This window comes from Sus scrofa, chromosome 4 (genome assembly GCF_000003025.6).
Source record: "Sus scrofa isolate TJ Tabasco breed Duroc chromosome 4, Sscrofa11.1, whole genome shotgun sequence".
NCBI classification, from domain to species: Eukaryota; Metazoa; Chordata; class Mammalia; order Artiodactyla; family Suidae; genus Sus; species Sus scrofa.
The window spans coordinates 60,584,949-60,610,391 of NC_010446.5; the positions used below are offsets into that span (position 1 = coordinate 60,584,949).

General features: G+C 35.8%; 1 protein-coding gene across 4 annotated transcripts in view; it reads right to left on the minus strand.

Moving 5' to 3' along the window:
• HNF4G (hepatocyte nuclear factor 4 gamma) overlaps positions 1–25,443 on the minus strand; it is a 135,665-nt gene that overhangs the window by 79,561 nt on the left and 30,661 nt on the right. For 2 of the 4 annotated variants that reach the window (XM_021089183.1, XM_021089184.1), the window contains exon 2: positions 1,305–1,358. The exons of 1 other annotated variant lie outside the window; for it this stretch is intronic. The gene's annotated coding sequence lies outside the window, so the exon portion shown is untranslated. Of the gene's footprint in view, positions 1–1,304; positions 1,359–8,462; positions 9,205–25,443 lie in introns of those variants that run through there. One more of the 4 variants, XM_021089185.1, reaches the window with a different exon arrangement.

Consider the following 25,443-nt stretch of genomic DNA (forward strand, 5'->3'; position numbering starts at 1 on the left):
GAGTGGTCATTGATCAAGGCCAACTTCCTTATCCTGTGCTGATTATTATTATTATCATTATTGTTATTATTATTATTTGCTTTTTATGGCCGCACGTGCAGCTTATGGAAATTCCCAGGCTGGGGTCGAACTGCAGCTACAGCTGCAGGCCTACTGCACTGGCACAGCAACACCAGATCTGAACCACATCTGTGACCTAAACCACAGCTCATGGCAATGAGTGAGGCCAGGGATGGAACCGAATCCTCATGAATCCTAGTCAGGTTCATTAACTGCTGAGCCACAAAGGGAACTCCCTAAACTGACTCTTTTGCACAGTCCTTGGTCTGGTTTTCCCAATTCCAATCCAATTTACTCATTCCCAAGAGACTGACCTTTTTCATCTTTCAAACATGTAGTTTGGTTAAATCCTCTTAATGTGGAGAATAGAGACAGCAGAGGGCAGAGGAGTCTCAATGATTTAATAGCTAAAGAACCAAATGGATTCTTCTTCCCCAGAATAAACTTCGTCCTGATTCACCATTCTTTCCACTTCTGATTGAGCAAAACTGTTAAAGTCACTATTCTTCTATACAGCATTCACATGCCTGCCTCAAACCTTAATATTCCCTTTGTGTAAAATAGTATCTTTCGAGTACTTTTAACCATGACCTACATACAGTGAGACGTACAGTTTAAACTGTGACCATGTATACATAAAATGATACATCTGTATTTTATGTTGGTATCACATAAATAGACCCAGTTTTCATGAAATAATGATACTCTATAAACTTCTTATATGTAAATCATGATCCAATAAACTTATTTCTTCCCTCAATAATGAAGTGCAACCCATTGTTTAAGCATCCTGATCTACATTACTTAAACCCTTAAGTTTTTTCTAGATCCGATTCAATTATATACTTCATTAAGCCATTCATCATTCATTCCATTCGAAAAACAAGTAATAATCCTTTGCTGGAAGTCAGGCACTTCTGTATGCACTGGGAACAAAATGACAATGAGCATCAAGCCCCTGCCTGCATGGAGTTTGCCCTGTTCACCTTCAAAGGATAATAGTCCTTCGAGCTTCTCTCTTCTTAAAGCATTTACCTGTTCCAATTGTTTCATAGCTATGTCATGCTACTTCTCATTTCTTCATTTTTATGTCTAAATTCCATATCCACAAACAGACTGTAGTATCCTTCAAGAGAGAAATCTTACATATTTGCCTCCTATACCTTCACATAGTAAGGGGAACAATAGAGTGAAAAAAAAAAAAAAAAAAACCAGCTGAGCTCTCTCCTCAGCTCAGCACTTACCAGCTTGCAAGTTTAGGCCAGTCACTCAACTTCTCTCAAATTCAGCTTTCTCATCTGCAAAATGAGAAGGTGGGGCGACATCAGCAGTTTTCAAATTCTACTGCTCAAAGTTTTTAGGATTCGGTGGAGATTTCAAAGTATGACAATATGGGGTCTTTACTCAGAAAAGAGGATCCCCCTCTCCTGCCTCAATTAGAACTTAATGATTTTGTTTAATTCTTGATGGGTTAAAAAAAAAAAGTTAGTTTATTAAATACCAAGATTTTACAATCATGTGCTCCATCTTGTCCAGAGGTCTGGGAAGAATAAGGTAGAAATAAATGAGGGAATATAGAAGGAAGAAAGGAAAGAAGAGAAAATATTTTTAAAAGAGTATATACTACTATGTTTCAGAAACCGTGTTAGGATCAGTATAAACATTACCTATTTTTGTATTCAACAGTTTCACAAGATAGGAATTATTAGACCCCCTTTAACCCATGAGAAAAAATCCTCAGGAGTTCCCATTGTGGCTCAGTGGTTAACGAACACAACCAGTACCATGAGGGCATGGGTTTTGATTCCTGGCCTTGTTCAGTGGGTTAAGGATCCAGCATTAGCTGTGGTGTAGGCTGGCAGCTGTATCTCCAATTCCACCCCTGGCCTGGGAACTTCCATGTGCCTCAGTTACAGCCTTAAAAAAGACCAAAAAAAAGAAAAAAAGAAAAAATCCTCACAACTTTGAGGACTATATTTCAGCATTATCTTTATTTTGCCAATTAGGGAGCTATGGTTCAGAGAAATGAAAGTTATCTGCCCTAAACTAAATTCAGTGGGGGCAAGGATGGAACGAAATGCCTGAATTCACTTTTTTATGCTTTTTCCATACACCAAATTGCCTCCTTGAAAGAAAGAAAGAAGGAAAAAAGAAAGAAAGAAAAAAGAGGGAAGGAAAAAAGGAAGGAAGGAAGGAAAGAAAGGAAGGAAGAGAGAGAAATGGGAAAATAGTAAGAGGGAAGGAGGCAGAAAGAATGGGACAGGTGGAGAACTAACAATTCCACTGCTTACTTAAGAGGGCTAGTGAGTCAGATAATTTAATGGAAAGTACCTTGAAAAATCTGAAACAGTCTATCAACATAAATCATCATTATTAACTCTTCAAACAGTGTGCCCTAAAGATGACATTTTATATTTTTGTAAAATTCCGTGTGGTAACTGCAAATATAAAAGAGCTATATAACGAATTAATTACTTAGACATACTACAGAAACTCGTATAAAAGAAGAGCAATCTGACACTCTTGAGATTATGATATAAGAATTGGTTACACACGCCTGCTTTCTGTTCATGATATACAGTCTCTACTGGCAGTAGAATAATTCAAATTTTCCATTTTTCTGGGATTTCATCACAAACTCAATCAAAAGCATGAAAGTCAGTATTTTAATATCCTTGCACCATGTGAAAAGTAATGGTATGCTCTACTACCTGAACTCTCAGGGCATTTTTTATTTTGATTGTCTTCCCATTATACTGAGAGATTGTCAGGACTTTATCAGGAAGATCATCCAAACAAACTAGAACATTATTAAGGTTCCAGCAGTGCAGTAACTCACTGAATGTATGAGTGATTAAAAGCCACACAGTTGTGACAAGGACCATAAGGAGATCAGACAAAGAAGTTACATGTCTTTAAAAGGAGAAAAAAAAAAAAAAAACAGGGCTAGAATGATTTAACCCTTTGTATCTTTTACAGGTATTAAAGCTGTGATATTCTTTGATCAATATTTAAAGCCTTATGTGACTGGATGCCTTATAGCAAACAACTTCCAGAGGTCAAAACAGTGACAAATACGATTAGCACAGAATTACACTATGACTATAGCCTTGTTTTGATGCCAGCATCCCAAAATATATATGTATCATAATATGATGCCCTAACATCAGTAAAACCCTATCATTTTGTAATTTATCACTGACTATAGTTACATTTTTTGGTTCATTGAATTATTTGTGCTTAGAGAGACATTCCCACGTCATTTAATATTCAAAAGCCTATTAATGAAGTGCTTCCTATTTGCCAGACAATGCATGGTTCCCTTGAAATAGGGTGTACACTGAGAACAGATGCTCCTTGGAAGAATGAACAAACTAGGGTGAGAGAGAAAGAGCTAAATTAATTTTTACAATAGAACATAACTGAAAAAAAAGCCTTTGTCATATTCTTAAATTAAAAAAAAAAACCTTAAAAAAAATAGTACCAAAAAGGTTAACTGTATTCTCTAAAGCCAGAGAACAATGATTGCTATAGACTCTTTATTTTATTCTTTACACTCTGAATGTCATTTCATTTTTTAAAGTTTGGTGTACTTTAATGATCAAAAATACAGAATCCAAGAAAAACTGTTTAATGGATATTCAGGTAGAATGCTGAGAGAACCCCAGAAGAAGACCACCCACTGAGTCAATCAGAGCCTGAGGGAAAAGGGGAACTGGCTCTGGAAGGGGAATCAGGTTTACTGAGTGGAGAAGATAATAGATTATGGACAAGGGAGTGAGAGAATCATCTAGAAGAGTGAAAGGTTTTGCAGTCAGCATTTTACATAGTTTGAGTGGCAGAGAGAGGAGAAGGTGGAGGTTTCTCATGTGAGAATACCTTGAGACCAAATTGCAAAGGGCTCTAGATGGTACCCTAAGACATGTTGGTTTTGGCCGTGTCCTTGACATGTGGAAGTTCCCAGACCAGGGAATGAACCTGTGCCACAGCAGCGACCCAAGCTGCTGCCGTGACAACACTGGATCCTTAACCCACTGAGCCAAAAGAGAACTCCTGCTAAGACATTTAGAGTTCAGTCAATGGAGACTGAACACAGCCCTAGCAGCTGAGGCCTCTAAACATGGGACACTCTCAGATTTCTTTTATGTAAGATGCTCTGGCCCCAGATGTCTATGAGGTAAAACTTCTGGTTAAAGCTGAAAATGTCTAATGGAGTGAGGGGATTTGAAAGGTAGGATGATTTGCAGCTGACAGGATCTGTTCACCAGTTGGTATAGGGACAAGAAAGAAAGAAAATGTGATAATAACACAAGAGATCTGGTGATGGGAAATTAAGGAGAAGCAGGATTAGGGTAAATAAAGAATTAAGGAAATAATGGTGCATATTGAGGATAAAGAATATCCTCAAGGAGTTCCCATTGTTAGCTCAGCAATAAAGAAAAAAACTAGTATCCATGAGAATGTGGGTTCAATCCCTAGCCCCATTCAGTGGATTAAGGATCTAGCATTGCTGTGAGCTATGGTGTGGGTTGCAGAGGTAGCTTGAATCCTAATGGGATCCCTTATTGCTATGGCTGTGGTTACAGCTCTGATTTGACCCTCAGCCTGGGAACTAAAAAGACAAAAAAAAAAAAAAAAAAAAAAGGAATATCCTCAATATTGAGGAATATTGGTTGGACTGTTTAAAACACAGACCTTACATTCACAAGAGAGACTGAGACGCTTTCCTCTCTAATTTTCATCACTACTACAGTAGAGTAACTAATTATATATCATTAAGAAGTGTGGAGTTCCCACTGTGGCTCAGCAGAGACGAATCTGACTAGTAACCATTAGGTCAAATGTTCAATCCCTGGCCTTGCTCAGTGGGTTAAGGATCTGGAGCTGTGGTGTAGGTCACAAACACGGCTCAGATCTGGCGTTGCTATAGCTGTGGTGTAGGCTGGCATCTGTAGCTCCGATTTTGACCTGTGGCCTGGGAACTTCCATATGCTGTGGGTGCGGCCCTAAAAAGACAAAAAAAAAAAAAAAAAAAAAAAAGAGTAAATGAGTAACATTTTTAATCTAGTAAATTCTTATTTTTTGTCTTTTTAGGGATTTGTTACTTCTGAGCCACGACAGGAATTCCATAAACGAAAATTCTTTGAAAAAAAAAAAAAAAAGCTTGTGGAAATTTCTGATAATGGCAAGATAAACAAAAAGTCAGGTACATCAAGAATATTCATACTTCTATTCACGTACTTTCCTCTTGATATAAATTGGATTATTGTTCCATTTATTCAGTTTCCTAAACTAGGATTATACAGCCACACCCTGTGCTACGTAATTTTATAGTGCCTCCCACTGTGGGTGGAATATACTTCCCTTCCCCACTAATGTTGGGCTTGGCCATGAAATTGCTTTGACTAAGAGAATGTGAGTGGACATGATGTAACAGAGACTAATTGCTTGCGTGGCTTAGCTTGCTCTCTCCTGCACCTGTGATCTGCCACAAAAACAACATGTCACTCATTCTACTATTCTTTCAGCCTGGACTTGGGTTTGAAACTTAAGCAGAAGCCTATAGGGTAGCCCTATTCCAAAGGAGTCTAGCCTAGATCAGCCATTTTATACCCTTGGGAGAGTAAAAATAAATTTAATATCAGTAAGCCACTGAGCACTTTATGATTTTGTCGTTGCTATTATACAATATTGTACCAAGAGCTGACTAAAACAGCACTTCCTTTACCTCCAAGTAAAGAAAACAGAGGGTTTTTTCCTTTAAAATTAAATTTTTCTATAAAATCATAATATACTTAATATACATATTCATATACATGAAAGGGTCCCATGGAGAAAACCCCAAAGCTGAAGAAAATACCAACAGAGTTCACCTCAACTCAATAAATCATATTAATCCACAAAGTTATAACAATTCCAATGAACATCCAATTGTGATTTTTAGTGAATTTTAATAAGCTCATTCTAAACATCTATACAGTATTGAAAAGAAAGAGAGTAGCTAAGACAATCTTGAAGATAATATCTACTTGACTTTATGCATGTATGGCATTTTTATAGTTTCAAAAATTAATGTAAACTTAAAAACAGAAATAACTATAGAACTAGAATGAAATCTTAAAGATTAAACATATGATAACAAAAAACATAAAATGCATCAGAAGCCTAAAAGTAATAAAAGTATTTCTTATGTAAAGATCAAAAGTGGAAAGAGAATTAAAAGATGAAATAAAAGACAAGAGACAAAAAATAACTAATCTAGGAGGTGCAACTAACAGAAATGAGAGTGAGAAAGAAAAAACAAAGAAATGGGAAAGAAGAAACTATCAAACAAAAAATGAAAATATCTCCAAACTAAAGCAAGATAATAAGTTTCAAAACTGAACAGGCTCATGGGGATCCCAATATAATGAGTGAAAAAATTGCCCACACTCATATCTTTGTGAAATTTTGAGATACTGCATTTTGAGACTTAAAAAAAATATGTAGAGCTTCACATGGAAGTTTCTGGGGGGTAACCTCTGAGACTTTGATGGGAAAAATAAAATGAGGATAATGTAATAGCAAATTTAGAGCAGAAAGCAAAAAGAAACACAATTCAGGATAAAAACTGACCCCTATGAAAAAGTCAAAGCCCAGATATAAAGCAAATGTAAATCTGGAATAATATCAAGCAACTGAATTAAAAAATAAACAAGGAGTTCCCGTCGTGGCGCAGTGGTTAACGAATCCGACTAGGAACCATGAGGTCGCGGGTTCGGTCCCTGCCCTTGCTCAGTGGGTTAACGATCCGGCGTTGCCGTGAGCTGTGGTGTAGGTTGCAGACGCGGCTCGGATCCCGCGTTGCTGTGGCTCTGGCGTAGGCCGGTGGCTACAGCTCCGATTTGACCCCTAGCCTGGGAACCTCCATATGCCGCGGGAGCGGCCCAAGAGATAGCAACAACAACAACAACAAAAGACAAAAAAAAAAAAAAAAATCAAAAAATAAACAAAAAAGAGAGTCTATTTGTGAACTTTTTTCCGAGAGTGTCCCAGGTTTCCTGGGATGGGCTCTATCTAAGAACAGAGCATACTTGTGATTCATCATCAGACAGTGTTTGTGGAATGCCAACACTGTTACACATTTCCAAAATTTAGAATCAACATATTAAAAAAAGACTTGGTGGTGGTTACACAAAGAATGTAAATATAAACAGGCCTGACAATATAAAAGTAAAAGTTTAGCTGGCTAAAACCCTCTGTGAGAAGGAAAAACTGAGGAAATGAGTAGAAGTATGAACAACTTGTCTTAGAAAGTAAACAGTATGGGCTCGTCGGAAAAGAGAAATAGACTTTCAGCTACATATTTTGCATTATAAAAGTAATCAATAAAAGAACAAAACTAAAAATATAAATGTCAAATGCTGAAAGGAGGTGCAGGGAAAGGCAGGGTAAGCAAAGTGGGACAGATCTGCAAGTTTCACATCAGAGGTCAAGGATATCAGCTCCAAGGTCATGTGATTAAGAATTGCAGAATAGCAGTGCAAAGAAAAACAACTAAAAACGTCCAGTTAAGAGTTGCCCCTGAGAAGGTGAGCGGAGCAAAGGAATAATGAGGCACAGATAGTGCTTTATTATAACTCTCTTTAATGTGAGATTATAATTAAAAAAAAAATATTTTAAAAGACTGACCAGGATCAATTTCCCATGAATCTATTAGTTGTACACTTAACAACAAGCAATAAGGAAAGTTTCATCTTAAAAAGCTAAGTATGAAAAATGGAATCAGAAAAAAGTCATCATCAGGTAATGAATGAATTCAGATACTCTGTTTAACATTTTAGTAAAAAAAAAAAAAAAAAAAAAAGGCAGGCCAAAAAAAGTACCAAAAAACAAAGCACACTAAAAGAAAAAGAGAGAATACTGAACCACAGAATATTATTTGTTAAATAAAAATAAAGCCTATAAAATGCTTAACATATTTAGAAAATAAATAGTTTCCATAGTTTAATTATTATCAGACAGTACTTGTGACACTTGAGGACACATGTAATATTTTACCTGCCTTCTCTTTGTTATTTTCTAAAAATTGAGGTGAAGAAACAAGCAGTTATTGACCATCTACCTGCTCACTGTTTAATTATGTTTCCATTTGTTCTATGAATAAAATTTGGTATAAGTTACCACCATTTCAATTCTAAAGAAATGGCACTAAGAGAGTCCCCTCAGGTTGTACAGGTAGTAAGTGATGGAGCAGGAATTTTTCTAGATTCAGAACCACTTCATTATGTACTATATATATAATCTATACATGTTATACCCTATCATCATTTTAGTGGTCATTAATCTTACTGATTATGATTTGGTCTACCAAATATCAAAATATCGATTTTGAAATACACTTAGAATGGCAGTATATTTACCTAGAACTGTTTAAGCTTTGGTCCTCGTCAGAAGATGCCCTAATCACGGAAGCCACGAATACGTTACCTTATACTGCAAAAGTGACGTTGCAGATGTGGTCAAGGATCTTTAAAATAGGCAGATTATCCTGGATAATTGGGGTGGACACAGTGTAATTACAAGAGTCCTTCAAAGAGGAGACAGGGAGACAAAAGAGTCAGAAAAGGAAATGCGATGACAGGAATAAAAAAGCAATGAGATTGTTGGCTCTGAGGATGGAAGAAGAGGCCATGAGCCAAGGGATGGGGGAAGACTGTACAAGCAGAAAAGGCCAAGAGAAGGAATACTCCCCAAGTGTCTCCAGAGGAATGCAGTCTGGCTACACCTGGAATTCAGCCCAACAAGACCCCTTTGGGACTTCTAACCTTCAGAGTTGTAAAATAATAAATCTGTGTTATTTCAAGCCACCCAGTTTACTGCCATTTGTTACAGCAGAACTAGGAAGGTAATACAGAGGCTCCTCCAGAATCAGAAAGATCTGGGCTTAAGCCCAGTCTTTGCTAGGTGACTTTGAGCAAGATTCCTACCCTCTGCGAACCTCCAGTTTCTTTATCTGCAAAAGTGAATTTATAAAAACATCCGTCCAAGCAAGTTGACTGATCGTTAGGCTACAGTTAGAATTCATTAAAGTACAGATATTATTACTAGGTACTAATTGTAGAAGAAAAAAGAAAATTTGTAAGAAGAAAGATTAAGATTGTCTTTTGCCTCCAGACCCCCCCCCCCCGCCGCCAAGTCAGCTAGCCAGTGATTCTTCATAACATACTGTCTATAAGTTGAAATATGAAGGAGGAAAACTCCTCCAATATTGAAACCACGATTTGAGCTCATTCACTCTACTTCTTTAATATCTAGCCTCTTTGGGGAAGAGGCAATATCCTTGACTGGCTATAAATTTATGAGTGTAGTTGCTTTTATGGCTCTGGATGTAATAGAACCTAAGTAAATACTGATAAGTTCTCTATTCTTCTGAGAAGTTTCCACCCACATAATATTGTCCTATCATTGGAAATCCCCACAGTTTTGATAAGAATGAAGGCAAGAATGCTTTTATATATAACACTTGTCAATTAGAATCAGAACAGCATTCATCATTTTAGTAGGAAAGGTTATGGGGTTTTTTTTTAAAAAAAAAACCACTTGAAGTCTATATAATGAAATTTTGCCTTATTGTCTTTTGAGCACCTTCTGCTGGTTTGGGAGGTCAACGCTGGCTTTCAAGTTTATTTTTTTCAAGCATCCTGTAACATGGTTTGCATTTATAGATTAAGTGGTAAATTGAATTAAAGGAAATAAACACTTTCTGTCACCACAGTCTCCACACATAAAGAGACTAAATTTGAAAACCATATCCATTTTTTCAATACAGAGATAGGTACTGTCTTCGTAAACCAGGCTTGCAGGGAACTATATTAACTCTTTCAAACTACTTTGTCACCAGTCATTTTCAGGAATTCTTTGAGACCACAATATTTTTAGAGTTTTTTTTTTTTTTTCCCTCAGATGCAATGTATTGATTTAACCTTTCTGTGTACAGGATTATAACACAGCACTAGTTAATTAGTACCCAGGAGGCCTCACAAGTACGTGAAATCTCACTGAAAATCATGATCACCCTAACTGGTATAAAATCTGACTAAGGACAAATGATTACAAAACTCCCATTATTTCTGTGGCATATGGTTTTTCACTGGTATGCACCTCAGTTCAAGATACCACCTAATTCATTTATAAAATGACTCCTTAAGGAACCATTATTGGTATTCACCAAAAGATCCTGCAGCTCTTATATGGGTATTTTGCATTGGCTCTAAGAAAACTGCTTTGGGTGTTTCTTAATTGGACATCAGGATGAATTTCATACATCACTAAACAGAAAAGTCCCTGTTTCTTGTACAAAGCTAGTAGGTGCTCATTAAATGCTTACAGAGTGACATACACACAAACACACACATACACAAGTTCACAATTCTGAGAGAGGGAACTTTTTATAGACTGCCAGCATTCTGAAGATAAGTGTCAGTCAACCCCACTATCAGTGTCTGGATCATCCCAAAGGATAACAGGTATTACAGACTGAATATCTGTGTCTCTCTAAAATTCATATGTTGAAACCCTAATCCCAAAGTGATGGTATTTAGAGGTAAGGCCTTTGGGAGGTTATTAGGTCATGAAGGTGGAATCCTCATGAATGGGATTAATGCCCTTATAAGAAGAGGCCAGAGAGCTAACTAGTTGTCTTTCTGCCACATAAGGATACAGCAAGTCTTCTATCTGCAACCCTGAAGAGGGCTGGTGCCATCGTGGTTGCCATGATCCTGGACTTCCAGCCTCCAGAACTGTAAGGAATAAATGTCTGTTATTTAAGCTACCCTGCCGACAATAATTTGTTAGAGCAGCCCAAACTAAGATGGGAGGTATGAATAAACAGTATGTGATTAAATGCACAAATGAACAAACATTTCCTGAAGGAGCATATACATGAATTAGTTACTTGATTTTAAACAAGGACATAGCAGAGTTTGTTTCTCTTTGCTAATATGAAGCCAGAGTACACAGTTCATTTATAAACACCACTACATGAGCAACATTATGAAGTCAAGACTAGAATAAATATTTTATTATCCAGAATCCTATCACCTAACAAAGCAACTATTTTTTTCATGTTCCTATTGATTTCCTGATCATATTTTACACAGTTTATTTGTTTAGCTCCAAGAAATCAGAATATTTTTCCATATAATGAGAAAAATTCAGGCACATTTTAAAATTCTCCACATAAATTAGGTCTTATATTCTTGACAGGTCACAGTGATCTCTCTTTCCTAAGAACCCATTGCACTTTATAAATTTCATACCAACTAGGGAAGCAGTCATATATGTACTGCTACAAGACACATTTGAGGGAGATCCCATTGTGGCTCATGGGGTTACAAACCCGACTAGTATCCATGAGGACGCAGGTTCGAACCCTGCCCTCGCTCAGCAGGTTAAGGATCCCGCATTGGTGTGAGCTGTGGTACAGGTCACAGTCACGGCTCAGATCCTGTGTTTCTTTGGCTGTGGTGTAGGACTATAGGACGGCAGCTGCAACTCCAGTTAGACCCCTGGACTGGGAACTTCCATGTGCCACAGGCACAGCCCAAAATAAAAATTTAAAAAAAAATTTTAAAGGCGAGGATTATACAGACCATCTTTAAAAAAGACACATTTGATATTACCATTTAGCCCATGTTCTATTCAATTTTATATGTGTTATTCGCTATGAAGCTCCTTCTTATTAGAAGATAGAAATTATGTCTATTTATATAATCCCACCCTGCCTAGAAGTGTTTTAATAATAGATGGATAGATAGGCAGATAGGTGGTAGATACACACATAGATATGCATTTGTTCAGTGAATGTGGAATGAATGTAGTCATTGTGAGTGAAGAAAAATAAATGGAAAAATTAAAAATGCCAATATTTTAAATTATTGTATTTTGAATATAGTTACAATAGCTTATTTCAGAATCTTACCATCTAAGATAAAAGAACCATTACTGTCCCTTAAAATTATATATTTTAACAGAAATAGAATTTTTACACGCATTTTTATCCATCAAAAACAGTTCAAAATATCAGAAAGTCGTTAGGAAAATAAAAGAGAGCAAGAGGGATTATTATTATTCTCTGCAACTTTTGCTTTTGATTTAAAAGCATACATGAGAGGAAAACTGTATTCTTAACTTTGACCTACTTAACTATGCTGAAGAAACCTGAACTCTGCCCCTGAATGCCAACCTGGAAGTGGAAGTTATTGCCTCTTCCCACGAGTGTATAAATTCAATTACATAAATGTAACAAAGGCACCAGACTTTTAGGAAACAAAGACATGAAGAAGACACAATCCCTGCTTTCAAGGAGCTTACAGGACAATGGAGACATTCACACATATCTAGAACTGTCAAAGTCAGAACAGGTTTTTGTTTTGTTTTGTGTTTCAGTAGAAATCACAAAAATTGGATCCCTTGCTTTCTTTGGGAAAAATGAAGTCTTTGAAAATCAGTCTGGAGAGTGGGGTGGTTGGGGAGCTTAGGGTTAGTAGATACAAACTATTGTGTTTGGAATGGATTAGCAATGAGATCCTGCTGTGTAGCACTGGGAACTATGTCTAGTCACTTATGATGCAGCATGATAATGTGCAAAAATAGAATGTGTACATGTATGTGTAACTGGGTCACCATGCTGTATAGTAGGAAAAAACATTGTATTGGGGAAATAACTATTAAAAAATAATAATAATGACAATCAGTCTAAGCGTGTCTTTATCCTCAGGGTTTTCCCTTGTTTTGACAACTTTCCCTCCATGGTAAGTAGATAAATCTAGTTTATTAAATATAAACAGTCGCCTTCTTTCTCCTAATTATTTCCTTCCTTCCTCCTCTTCTAAACTGGGTTTTACATTTTCCTCCTATCCTTACTTCAAGATTTGGTCTTTAACCTCATCTTGTTTATATATAAATACATTAATTCAAAAATCTTATGTACGATTAGAGCTGCTACTATTATTATTATCTCCCAAATGTATGTTTCTAATCCTAATCACCTAGCAATGAACAGGCTGGTCTTGAAATAGAACAGCCCATTCAATTTTTTTTAAAATTAGCATCATTCTCTAATTTGCTCTTTACTGTAAATGGTCAGTATCTCACTCCTAGCCATGTATACATATAACTGTATGTGTACACACATACACACTCATTTGTAAGTATATATATGTGTGTGTATGCATATACACTTCTAAAAAAATAACCATTTCATTTTATACACTGCATTTGGCATAAACACATTTTGATAATTCCTCAGGAAGGAGGAATTAATTTCTGCAGCAGTCCTAGCAAGTGTTTATTCTCTTAAAAGTTTCCACTATCTAACAAGGAACTCTACCTTATGATGGTCACTCCTCTATCACTAAATTAATCACCCCATCTTGAGGATCCTGAATCCAACATAGTGATGATGCCAAGTTCCCCATGAATCTGCTTAGGGCCATGACCTAAGGCCCACCAGTTTAGCTCACACCCCAGCTCTCTTCAAGTCAAGGAGACCTGACTGTGCCAAAAGAGGGGCAGGGCAGTGGAGGTTAATGCACATCCAAGTCTCACTTTCTCTTAGATTAAGGGTATGTAAGAAATATGGTTTTTCATCATGAAAACAGTTGCACGTGTCTTCTCTTTACAACTGGCCCACAGAACAGTTCCTCACTATAATATGAGGCCTTGGAATCTACTTTGAATACTTCAGATACTTGGTAAATGACTAAATTAATTAATTAGTCAATGGATCTGTCTGGATATATCAGACTTGGTAAATATTTAAACAAATTAACTGGTTAAAACAGATCCTTCATCCTATGTGGCTTTTACAGAGAGTGTTAATTTCATCATTTTCAGACTATCAGGAAGAGATTTAAGTCACTACTCTGGTAAGAACTGTATTTTTTATACTTTTAGAGGAAATTTTGGAGTCAATTCTTTATGTTCCATTATCTAAAAAGGAATTAGGCCTAAAAATGGCCCATATAAGATATAACATCAAGTAAAAACTTGAAATGAAAATCAAGCAATCCAAGAAAAAACAAAAAGTGTTACATTTGTCAGGAGTTCCCGTCATGGCGCAGTGGTTAACGAATCCGACCAGGAACCATGAGGTTGTGGGTTCGATCCCTGCCCTTACTCAGTGGGTTAAGGATCTGGCGTTGCCGTGAGCTGTGGTGTAGGTTGCAGACACGGCTCGGATCTCGTTGCTGTGGCTCTGGTGTAGGCCGGTGGCTACAGCTCCGATTAGACCCCTAGCCTGGGAACTTCCATATGCCGCCAGAGCGGCCCAAGAAAATGGCAAAAAGACAAAAAAAAAAAATTTTTTTTTTTTAAAAGTGTTGCATTTTTCAGAGGACTGTGCTTTCAGGAAAATAGAAAAAAGGTTAAAAAAAAAAAAAAAAAAAAAACCAAAAACCTCAAGCATACAAATCAGCAAATGCTCACAATAGTCCCAAAAGTCTCTTCTTGAACTGTATTACATTTCAGTGCTCATACTACCCTCAAACTTTTAAAAACTCATTCTCGGTAGGTGATTAATCCATTTAAAATTAACTTTATACTTTTCTGTTTCCTTCCTCAGTAACAATAACAATGCTATGCTGAATTTTGAATAATTCAATTAAGATCTTACGGAGAGCATAAGATCTCAGAAGTGTAGGAAATGAGCCTTTTAGGTATGCAAGGTTATGGGCAGGTTAATAAAATATGTACTTTTGGACAAAGAAGTCTCAGATAAAAAAATAATGTATTTTATAGTTCCCATAACCAGTTAGTTAACTATGTCCATAAGGTAGAAAAGTTCATATAACTTGCCACAAACCAGTTCTGATTTAGAAGACCAAATTCCATTGAGATTATTACTCTATTCAATTAGAACGTTTTGTTTTTTGCTTTTGGTTTGGTTTGGTTTGGTTAATATTTTGAAGAAGAGGAGATTAAATCAGTCTTCATAAAGAAAATATACAAATATTGTAACTGCTAGTATTTTAAAAGCAACTAAAGTAAATTATAGAAGAAACTGTATTAACAGTGCATCATGGTTATTTTTAAAAATCATTTTAACATCCAACCGGAAAATGTAAAGGCAATTACTACTCCTATGAGCTTTTTCAGTTATTTCAATGACACTGAATGACAGTGGATGTGTCTGCAAAATCAGAGAACTGAAATAATTTATCAAGATAAATGTTAGTAGAACATTTTCTGAAATTACTTGCACATTTCATTTTGCTATACTTTAAGCTGAGTTATCCAGAACATTATAGTTCTTCAATGCTCAGGCGTAACAGGAAACACCAGGTTGTAGCAATTGATTTTAATTGTTCTCTTGAGCATAAATTACCTGAACATTAATCACTGCATTGTTGTCATGGTTGAATATGTATGTGACTAAAGATACCAACAGTTTATGAACCTTATTTTTTAAATTATCAGTTATTTCCTGTCTAGAAGCTATGTGATTCTTAAATACAAATAAATAAAATACCTCTAAATAGAGACAGATGGAAGAGCTATGCGAAATATAACACCTAGATTTAAAAAGTTCATAAATTTCACTTTCTCTAAAACTACATTTTGTGTTTTCAAAAAGAGCATAGTAATCTGGTATTAATTTCTTAGGAAGTCAATTTCCCAAAAACTTACAGTTAGTGTTTTATTGCTCTGATGGTTGATATACTTAAATTGGAGGATGAATTATTTGTTTGGTTTTTGATAGAAGAAGGAATATGTCATCTGCACTTAAGGAATATGTTATCTGCACAAAAGGGAGATGTGCGGGAGTAAAAGGGAAGGAGGGATTTATGACCTATATCTCATTTTTCATATATAATTGACAGTTTTATGTTATTCCATCCAAAATGCTAATGTTTATAGCAACATACATATATATGTGTGTTTCTAAGTAGTTTGATTTTTAATACCAGCATATTCTTATATGATTTCTTTCGTTCAGTCAAAAGACAGTGTTTAATGATGCCATAGACAAGATGCTCCCTAAGTGCTGGGAACAGAGCAATGAATTAAGGACAAAGTCCCTGCTCTCATGGACCTCATTCTTGTGCACAAGGGGGTACTATAAAAATACATATCAAAATATGAGTGCCTGCTGAATACAATGAAAAGAAATGAAACATGATGAGATGATAGCGTGATGAAGGCTATTTTTAATTTGATTGGAGAAGACCTCCAAGAATTTGACATGTAGGAAGAGACCTCAGAAAATAACTAGGGAGAAAAGGGCAACAGTGGAGAGCCCTTCCCACGGTGTGCAGCAGCTACATGGAAGCAGCAACAATCTCTGGGCATTCTGGAGACTTCGGGTGGGCCAGTGTGACTGCAGAACAGGAGGGTAAGCAGCTGGAGTCCTTAGAATGTCCTAGGAAGTGTACTAACCATTTTGTATTTATCATACTTAATCCTCAGTAACGTCCTATGGGAGATGTTATTTTCCTCATTTTGCAAAATAAAACATAAAACAGAGATCAGAACTATGAAATAAACAACCTGCCCATGGTTGAGGTAGAATAAGACCTAAATCTAGGAGGTCAAAATCAATCTCTTTAGTTCCTAAAATATTCTGCTTCTGGCAAGGAATGAACAGAACTGATAGTCCTGGACTAAGGAGTCTGGCTGTAGGTATTAGAACAGCCTGGGACAGAGAATAGAAAGCTTAAATTGAGGGGGCCTGACATTACTGCTATGTAATGGTGAGGACTTAATCTCTTAAATTTAATTATGTAATCATTCCTTTCCTCATTAATTTATTCAAGTATATCTATTGAATGATAATCAAATGTGCCTTCAAGCATCCCTCATTCAAGCGGAAGACAAATCTATGGACATACCCTTCAAGATAATATAAGTTCAATAAATAGATAGAAAAGAGTGCAATGAAAACATCAAGCCGGGAACAATCCTGTCTAGTTGTCAGCTTTCTGTAAAAGTCAGAAATGATGCTCCATGATCACATTGGGCCTTCCGCACCTCTAATATTTTATTCTGTCAGTGACTGAGTGACATTCTATACATCCTGTGAGAAAGCAATATTATATAAATTCCCATCATAAAGTTTAAAGTTTTTTGGCAGATATAAGGCTATAGTAGGTTCCTCTTTCTCACCTTCCTATAACAACCCCTGTAATTCTAAATTATTTTTTCTAGTAAGATACAGGCTCAGAAATCTTCACAGGTCATGAGTTTCTTCATTGGTAGCAAAAATAATGGGTAGAAAGGATGTCACCCAAGTATATAAGAACTGGCTACCACTCAAAAATGAAGCATGTGCAAAGGGAAACTTTATGTATATTTGACTTGCCTTTAACATTTGAAAAATAAAGTCAGGTCTTTAAAGTATAATCTTAGAGGAAATAAACTTGAAGAGCCCAAGTTTATATAACTGGTGACATGCATCTTTACTAAAAAACACTGTATATAGTTTGCATCCACAAAACTAGTTTTTAAAGATTTGAATAAGCTCAAGAATAATAAAGGAGAGTCAGCCATACAATGAGACACCAACATCAAATGCTTTCACTGACATGTGGAATCTGAAAAAAAGGACAGACTGAACTTCTTTGCAGAACAGATGCTGACTCACAGACATTGAAAAACTTATGGGAGTTCCCGTCGTGGCGCAGTGGTTAACGAATCCGACTAGGAACCATGAGGTTGCGGGTTCGGTCCCTGCCCTTGCTCAGTGGGTTAACGATCCGGCGTTGCCGTGAGCTGTGGTGTAGGTTGCAGACGCGGCTCGGATCCCGCGTTGCTGTGGCTCTGGCGTAGGCCGGTGGCTACAGCTCCAATTCAACCCCTAGCCTGGGAACCTCCATATGCCGCGGGAGCGGCCCAAGAAATAGCAACAACAACAACAACAACAAAACAACAACAAAAAAGACAAAAGACAAAAAAAAAAAAAAAAAAAAAGAAAAACTTATGGTCTCTGGAGGAGACAGTTTGGAGGGTGGAGGGATGTGCTTGGGCTGTGGGACGGAAATCCTGTGAAATCAGATTGTTATGATCATTATACAACTACAGATGTGATAAATTCATTTGAGTAATAAAAAAAAATAATAAAGGAGGCTAACTTGAGATTTGTGCTGAGGCTCATATAATGAAACTCTAGATAAGAAACCAAGTGTGAGAACAAGTTATCAAACTAGAGGGTGAGCTAAGCTGAACCTAGTAGTCTGTCTAGAAACAGCTTTGTGTTTCTAAAGTATGGCATCCCTCTTGAGGAGTTAAAAATCCTATTTCTCTACCACAGCATTTATAAAACAAAAAGTACATGCAAAATCTAAGAAATGGGTAATTCTAAAAATAAATAAATAAATAAGGAATTCCCATAGTGGCGCAGCAGAAACGAATCCGACTAGGAACCATGAAGCTGCGGGTTCGATCCCCGACCTTACTCACTAGGTTAAGGATCCGGCATTGCCATGAGCTGTGGTGTAGATTGCAGACACAGCTTGGATCCCACATTGCTGTGGCTCTGGTGTAGGCTGATGGCTACAGCTCCAATTTAACCCTTAGCCTGGGAACATCCACATGCCATGGGTACGGCCCCAAAAAGATAAAAAGACAAAAATAATAATAATAATAAAGAAATGGATAATTATGAGTCAGAAACTAAAATTTTTACGTAAATTAGTAAGTAAAATGTTGACTTTCAAGTTGGACCTATGACATAAACAAATTTACCAATACTCCAAATGAAAACCAAGAGTCAGTTCCTACAATCTCTACTCTCTTCAAAATGAGATAATATATCAACTTAATGTTTCCATTCTAACATAAAATCAAATGTTGTTTTAATATAAATGTTATATTAAATGGGGTTTGTGATTACTTCCTAAGAATTGAATAATAAATCTTCCATTGAACATTAAATTTGATTAGTCATGCTGACACTTGCTGTGTTGATCAGGAGTCTAGATTTGCACAAGATGTGACAGTCTTTGTTGTCCAAGCCTAATTAATAATAGCATGCACTTAACTCTCAAAAGTTTTCTAGTTTCTAGTTTTGAAGATTACGGCCTTTCTCAGAACTTAAAATAGTGTGATAAAGAATAAACTTAATATTAGAGAGAAAAAAGGAAAAGAGAATTTACATCTTTCTAAATCATATTTGGTGAGCCATCATGTATGTTTTTTGTGCCACTGATCCATTCTACCTCTAACTACAACCAGAAGCTCAGTTAAGAAATCTGAAATCTTATTGGTGCTGTACTAGACACTAAAATAAAAATAACTTCAAAGATATACCTTTCTTGGCAGAAATTAACACTAAATAGAAAATAAGGTGGCCTACCAAAGAGTATATAGAACCCAAAGCTACCAAAATGGAAATATAAAAGCAGCCATGTGAAAAGACACACATATGCCAGGAAAATACACTCCTTATGTAAATGAAAACACGCCTATATAAAAAAAAAATGAATTTCATCTAAATTTGATTTACTTGGTTTAAGTATTTTTCTAAAAATGTTCATTCTTGTTTAACTATATTAAGCATTATAATAACACTAAAGAAATATGGGCTCGAGAGAAAGACATTCTTAATTATTAGCTTTGATATTTGAATGTAAACAAAATGTAGGCCTATTATTGAAAATTTTGTAAAATATATGAAAGTAAAAAGAAAAAATAACCTATAATTTTATCCAAATTACTACTTTGAATGTTTTCTTACATTAGATATACATATATATTTATATGCACATATATATTACATATGAATGCGTAACGTATTATACACTCATGTATATAAACATTTGCCATATACATATTATTCTCTATTTGTAGATTTTTTCCATTTTTTTTCTTCTTTTCATGCAATATAATGCCTTGAGCATTGTCCTATATCATTATTATCTGAAAATATTTTTATTTTTTCTGGCCGCACCCATGCATACAGAGGTTTCTAGGTTAGGAGTAGAATCAGAGCTATAGCTGCTGGCCTATGCCACAGCCACAGCAACGCAGGATCTGAGCCGAGTCTGCAACCTACACCACAGCTCCAGGCAACACTGGATCCTTAACCCACTGAGCAAGGCCAGGGATCAAACCTGCATCCTCATGGATGCTAGTCAGATTCGCTTCCGCTGAACCACAACAGGAACTCCTGAAAATATTCTTTTAATAGCTAGACAATAAACTGTAATGACTTTGACTACATCATGAATTATTTTAAAACAGGAAAATATCCTAGAAGCACGATCATTAAGTCAGATGGTATAAATTTCTCTAAAGATCTGGACCCACAAAATTAATGCATTCTCAAAAAAGTGGTCTTTTTTTTATTATCCACGAGTGATGAGCAAGGTTTTTGGAACAGGAGTGCCTTGAGTAAAATTATGGCTCAAACACATACTAATTGTGTGGTTTAGACTTTAAACTCTTGAAAACGCAGATCCTCATTTGGAAAGTGGTGACAATGTACCCATCTTTTGAGTACTGTTATGGATAACAGGATGTGAGGTTACTAGGGATAAAGGATGTTGGACATATATTAAGGTTGCAACGATTATTTGTTATTGTATATATTACTAGTAAGGGTATAATGCCAATATTGGAACTTATAATATTTGTTCTTTAATAATATGTATTTATACCATTTATTATAAAGTTGTAAAGTGATGTTGAATTTCCATGATTAACAGTTTGGCAGAGACAGGTATCAAAGACATGTTCCTCTTTCCACAGCCAGAGATTAATAATTGGGCACTGTGGATTGGAGACCGCATTTCCCAGCCCCCTTGGCAACTGGGTGGAGTCATGTAGCTAAGTTTGCACCAGTGGAATGGGTTCAAAGTGATGCTTGTTATTTATGTGCCTACGCCTTAAAACACCATGTATGAAATCCTCCAGGGTGTCTGCTTCCTGAAAGCTGAAATGCAAATGTTCCTGTGATTTCACATCACCCAGGCAGGGCGAGACAATGCCCTAGGGTAAGGGTCATAAAACTAAAGAGCTGCCTCTTTTAGTAAATAAAATTTTATTGGAACAGAGTTATATCCATTTGTTTATGTATTGTCTATGGCCACTTTTACCCTACAACTGCAAAACTGAGTAATATTCAAGAGATACCAAATGGCCCCAAATCCTACAATAGCCTGGTCCTTTACAGAAAAAGAAAAAAAAAAAGAAAAAAATGCCAAATATTGCCCTAGGAGATGGCAAAGCAACAAGAGAGAAATGATCTGAGCCCCTAAATGACCACATGAAACAAAAATGTCCTTCAACCCAGATCAGAGACTTTGGGATGTTACGTGAAAGAAAGAAATTTCTATTTTATCTGAGCAACTCTTTGGGGACACTGAGTTCTGCCTGTATAATTTTCATCCTAATTAATACACCAGGAAAACTGAGCTTTTAGTTTGTCATTTTTATTGAAGTTTGAGAATTTTTCTTCTTAGTTTACGGAATTCTTTGTGTGTTAGAGATTTAAACCTATTCCTGTAATATTTATAGGATATAATGTCCATAGGTGGTTGTTTGATTTTTATGTTATGATGTTTCTATATAGTTTATACAATATTTCTCTTCTATAAACCTATTATTATTCCCTTTATAGTTTTTTACATGGTTTTATATTTATAAAGTTTCCCTTATCCCAAGATCAGATAGATATTTGGCCTTTTGTGTGTGTATTTTTTTTTACTATCTTTATATTTCACTCATAATTTTTCATTCCAAATGACATCCAGCAGTACTTTCTAAATTTTTTCCTTAGAAACATCATGATCGTTGATATATTATATTACATATATTTAGATTTATATCAGATAATATATATTTTATAAATTTATAAACATTAGGGTCAATTTCAGAGTTTTTATATTGTTACACTGCTCTAGTCTTCTTGAATCAATATCATAGAGCTCTAATTATTATAATTGTAATGTTCAATTGATATCCAGTATGGCAAGTCACACTTGTTCATTCATACTTAACAGTTTCTAACTTTAGGGAGGAGGAAGAGAAAGGGAGGCTTTATAAAAATTTATTTTGTCATAATATAAAATAAATTATAATGAATTTATCACAGAGAAAGACTGGCATAGATGGATGTATACAACACAGGTGGAAAAAAATCACACAATATTATGTACACTATATCCAAAAATAAACTTGCTAATCCATTCCAAAGGCAATAGTCTGGATTAGCAATGAGATCCTGCTGTGCAGCACTGGGAACTATATCTAGTCACTTATGATGGAGCATGATGATGTGAGGAAAAAGAATGTATACATGTATGTGTAACTGGGTCACCATGCTGTACACTAGAAAAAAAACTAATGTACTGGGGAAATTTTAAAAAAGTAAATAAGTTTAAAAAATAAAATAATAAACTTTCAAAAAATCTAATTTCATAGAATTCTTCATTAGCACGAGGGTAGGATAATTTTTGTCAACTAACGTATAATGCTAAACTTTTAATATATGTTTTCTCACAGAGTTTTTGCAATAATTCGGAGAAGTTTTTAGTGCTATTGTTCTTTTCATTTTAGATACTGGAAAACCAGATAATGCAATTAAGCAGGCTGATTAAAATATGAGTCACTAAGTAGTAGAGCATGAGTTTTGGTATCCAGGTGCACTGTAGTGATTTTCAGTCACAGTGATCCGAGTATTCATTGTACAATGAGTCTGGCCAACTCACTCAATGTGGACATTTTATTATAATTTTTATAATCCCAAACACCTTAAAAACAAGGTGTTTATGTTGCTCTGATCAACCCCCTATACTGAAATTCAGTAGAGAATAATTATGTCTTGTCCCTCACAGGAGGCCTTTGGACATTTATGGGTATTACTTTTTTAATTTTATTTTGCTTATTACTTTCCTGATTAGAATTAAACCAAACATATATATTCATGTGAACTCAAAGCTTTATAATCCTGAGCCTCCTTATCTGGGAATATTTTCATTTTCTTTTTAGGGCTGTACCTGTGGCATATGGAAGTTCCCAGGCTAGGGGCTGAATCAGAGCTACAGCTGCTGGTCTACACCACAGCCACGGCAACACCAGATCCGAGCAACATCGGCAACCTATGCTGCAGCTTGCAGCAATGCTGGCTCCTTAACCCACTGAGCAAGGCCAGGGATCAAACCCGCATCCTCTTAGACACTATGTCAGGTTCTTAACCCGCTGATCCACAACAGGAACTCCGAACAATAAAATTTAATATCTGTTCAGCTTAATAATTATAACGAAACAAATATCCATATGCCCAGTATTCAGCCTATGAAAGAGTGACTATGAAGGCCTTGGGTATCTTTCCTTATTGAATTCCCACTCCTACTAGAGTTCATTACTAGCCCGTCCTAGTAATTCCTTACTTTTCCGTGAGTTTTGCCTCATGTGTATGAACTAATAACAATGATGTACTGTTTAGTTGTTTCTGTTTGGGTCTTTATATAAATGAAACATTACTATAATATCTTCTTTGGCTTGAGTTTTTTTCTGAACGTTGTGTTTACAAGATTTATCTATGTTGATGGATAGAGGAGTGATTTATTTACTTCCTCTGCTTTACAGTCAATCATCATGTGAACATACCACAGTGCATTTTTCCATTCTGCTACTGACAGACATTTGGGGTGTTTCCAACTTTTTGCTTTTTAAAAAAAGTGCTGCTATAGATATTCTGGTCTATGTTCCAGGTGTACATATCAACATACGATTTGGGGACCCAAGCTAGTTTGTGAATTGTTTGTTACAAATCCATGATGGGAAAAGTACAGAAATGGAGGCTAATCACTTAGAGTCTTTAACAGCAATTGAACTTTGTTGTAATATCCAAACTCACAATCAGTGAACTCATCTCATTTAACAGAGTTTCTTCAGTTTGGTTCTGCTGAATCCATGTGGTGACTCATAATATGACAAAAACCACATATGAGTCATGTGTAGTAAGACCATGTGAGATTTTTAAGATTAGATTGGTAACTGTAATCCAAAAGAGGATAAAAATCAAGTAAAATCTGAGTACATATATATATATGTATAGAATATCTGTACATTCTTTTCATATATTATTAAGCCTGCTTTGTATTTTTTATTTATTTTTTAATTATTATTATAGTTGATTTACAATGTTTCATCAAATTCTATTGCACAACAGAGACCCAATCGCACACACTTCTCTGTGCTGTGCAGTAGGATCCCATTGTCCATCCATTCCAGATATAACAGTTTTTAAGCCTACTTTTTAAATTTATGATTTAACATTATAGCTAAATAAGAGAAGTAAAATTTGTGTTATTATTTTTAAGGTCTATTTTGTTAAAAGCAATATAAACTAAAATGTATTTTGCTACTGTTGTTAAGACAAGATACACCTTTCAAGAATGTAGCAGTAGAGTTCCTGCCAAGGCTCAGCAGAAATGAATCTGACTAGCATCCATGAAGACACAAGTTCGACCCCTGGCCTTGCTCAGTGGGTTAAGGATCTGGCGTTGCTACGACCTGTGGTGTACGTTGCAGACACAGCTTGGATCCCCTGTTGCTGTGGCAGCTACAGCTCTGATTCAGCCCCTAGCCTGGGAACCTCCATATGCTGCAGGTGCGGCCCTAAAAAGACAAGAATATAGCAGTAGCAGTACACAAAATAATGACAAAAGGAAGTGATTTCAAAGAAATGCAGAACAAATATCCATCAGTTTTACCTAGGAATGTCATCTCTCATGTGAAAGTACAATGTGTTATTTGAGGGGATTTGTTGGCTAATGAAGCATTAACACAAAAAAAGCCTAAAGCAACAAAGTCAAAATCAAATTATCTGATGGGATTATTGATTGAACTGAATTATTTGAAACAAGAATGCTGAGTTGTAAGGCTGGTAGAAGTAGATATTTTATATTTCCCATTTAAACATTAGTATACTTTTCAGGCTTTTAAAAAAAGGATATGGTGTTGCTAAGGCTAAAAATACATAAACATTGCTAAAACATGAGTTAAAGATTGTATCCAAAGTGTGTGCTTATAGGTAGGTATATCTTCAAAAAAGATGGTAGTTCATGTACCACTTTCCAACAACATAGTCCAACAGTTTGCAGAAATTGAGGGCAACTGAGGATCAACTCACAAAACAAAAACATCTAGGGGCTTGACAAAAACAAAGATTTCACTAACTTGGCACCTATTCTAATATATGCACAAATGATATATAATCATCACATCAAGAAATATTTTTTCAGCTCTATCGATGACAAACACAATCAGCTATAAATTTTAAAACTGTAGGACTACACTGACAAAACAAAAGTTGGGAGTTCTAGTTTCATTAAGCGTATGTTCCGATGGCACAGTGGCAATGACAAGAACATATTCTAGAATAGTTATCCAGATTAA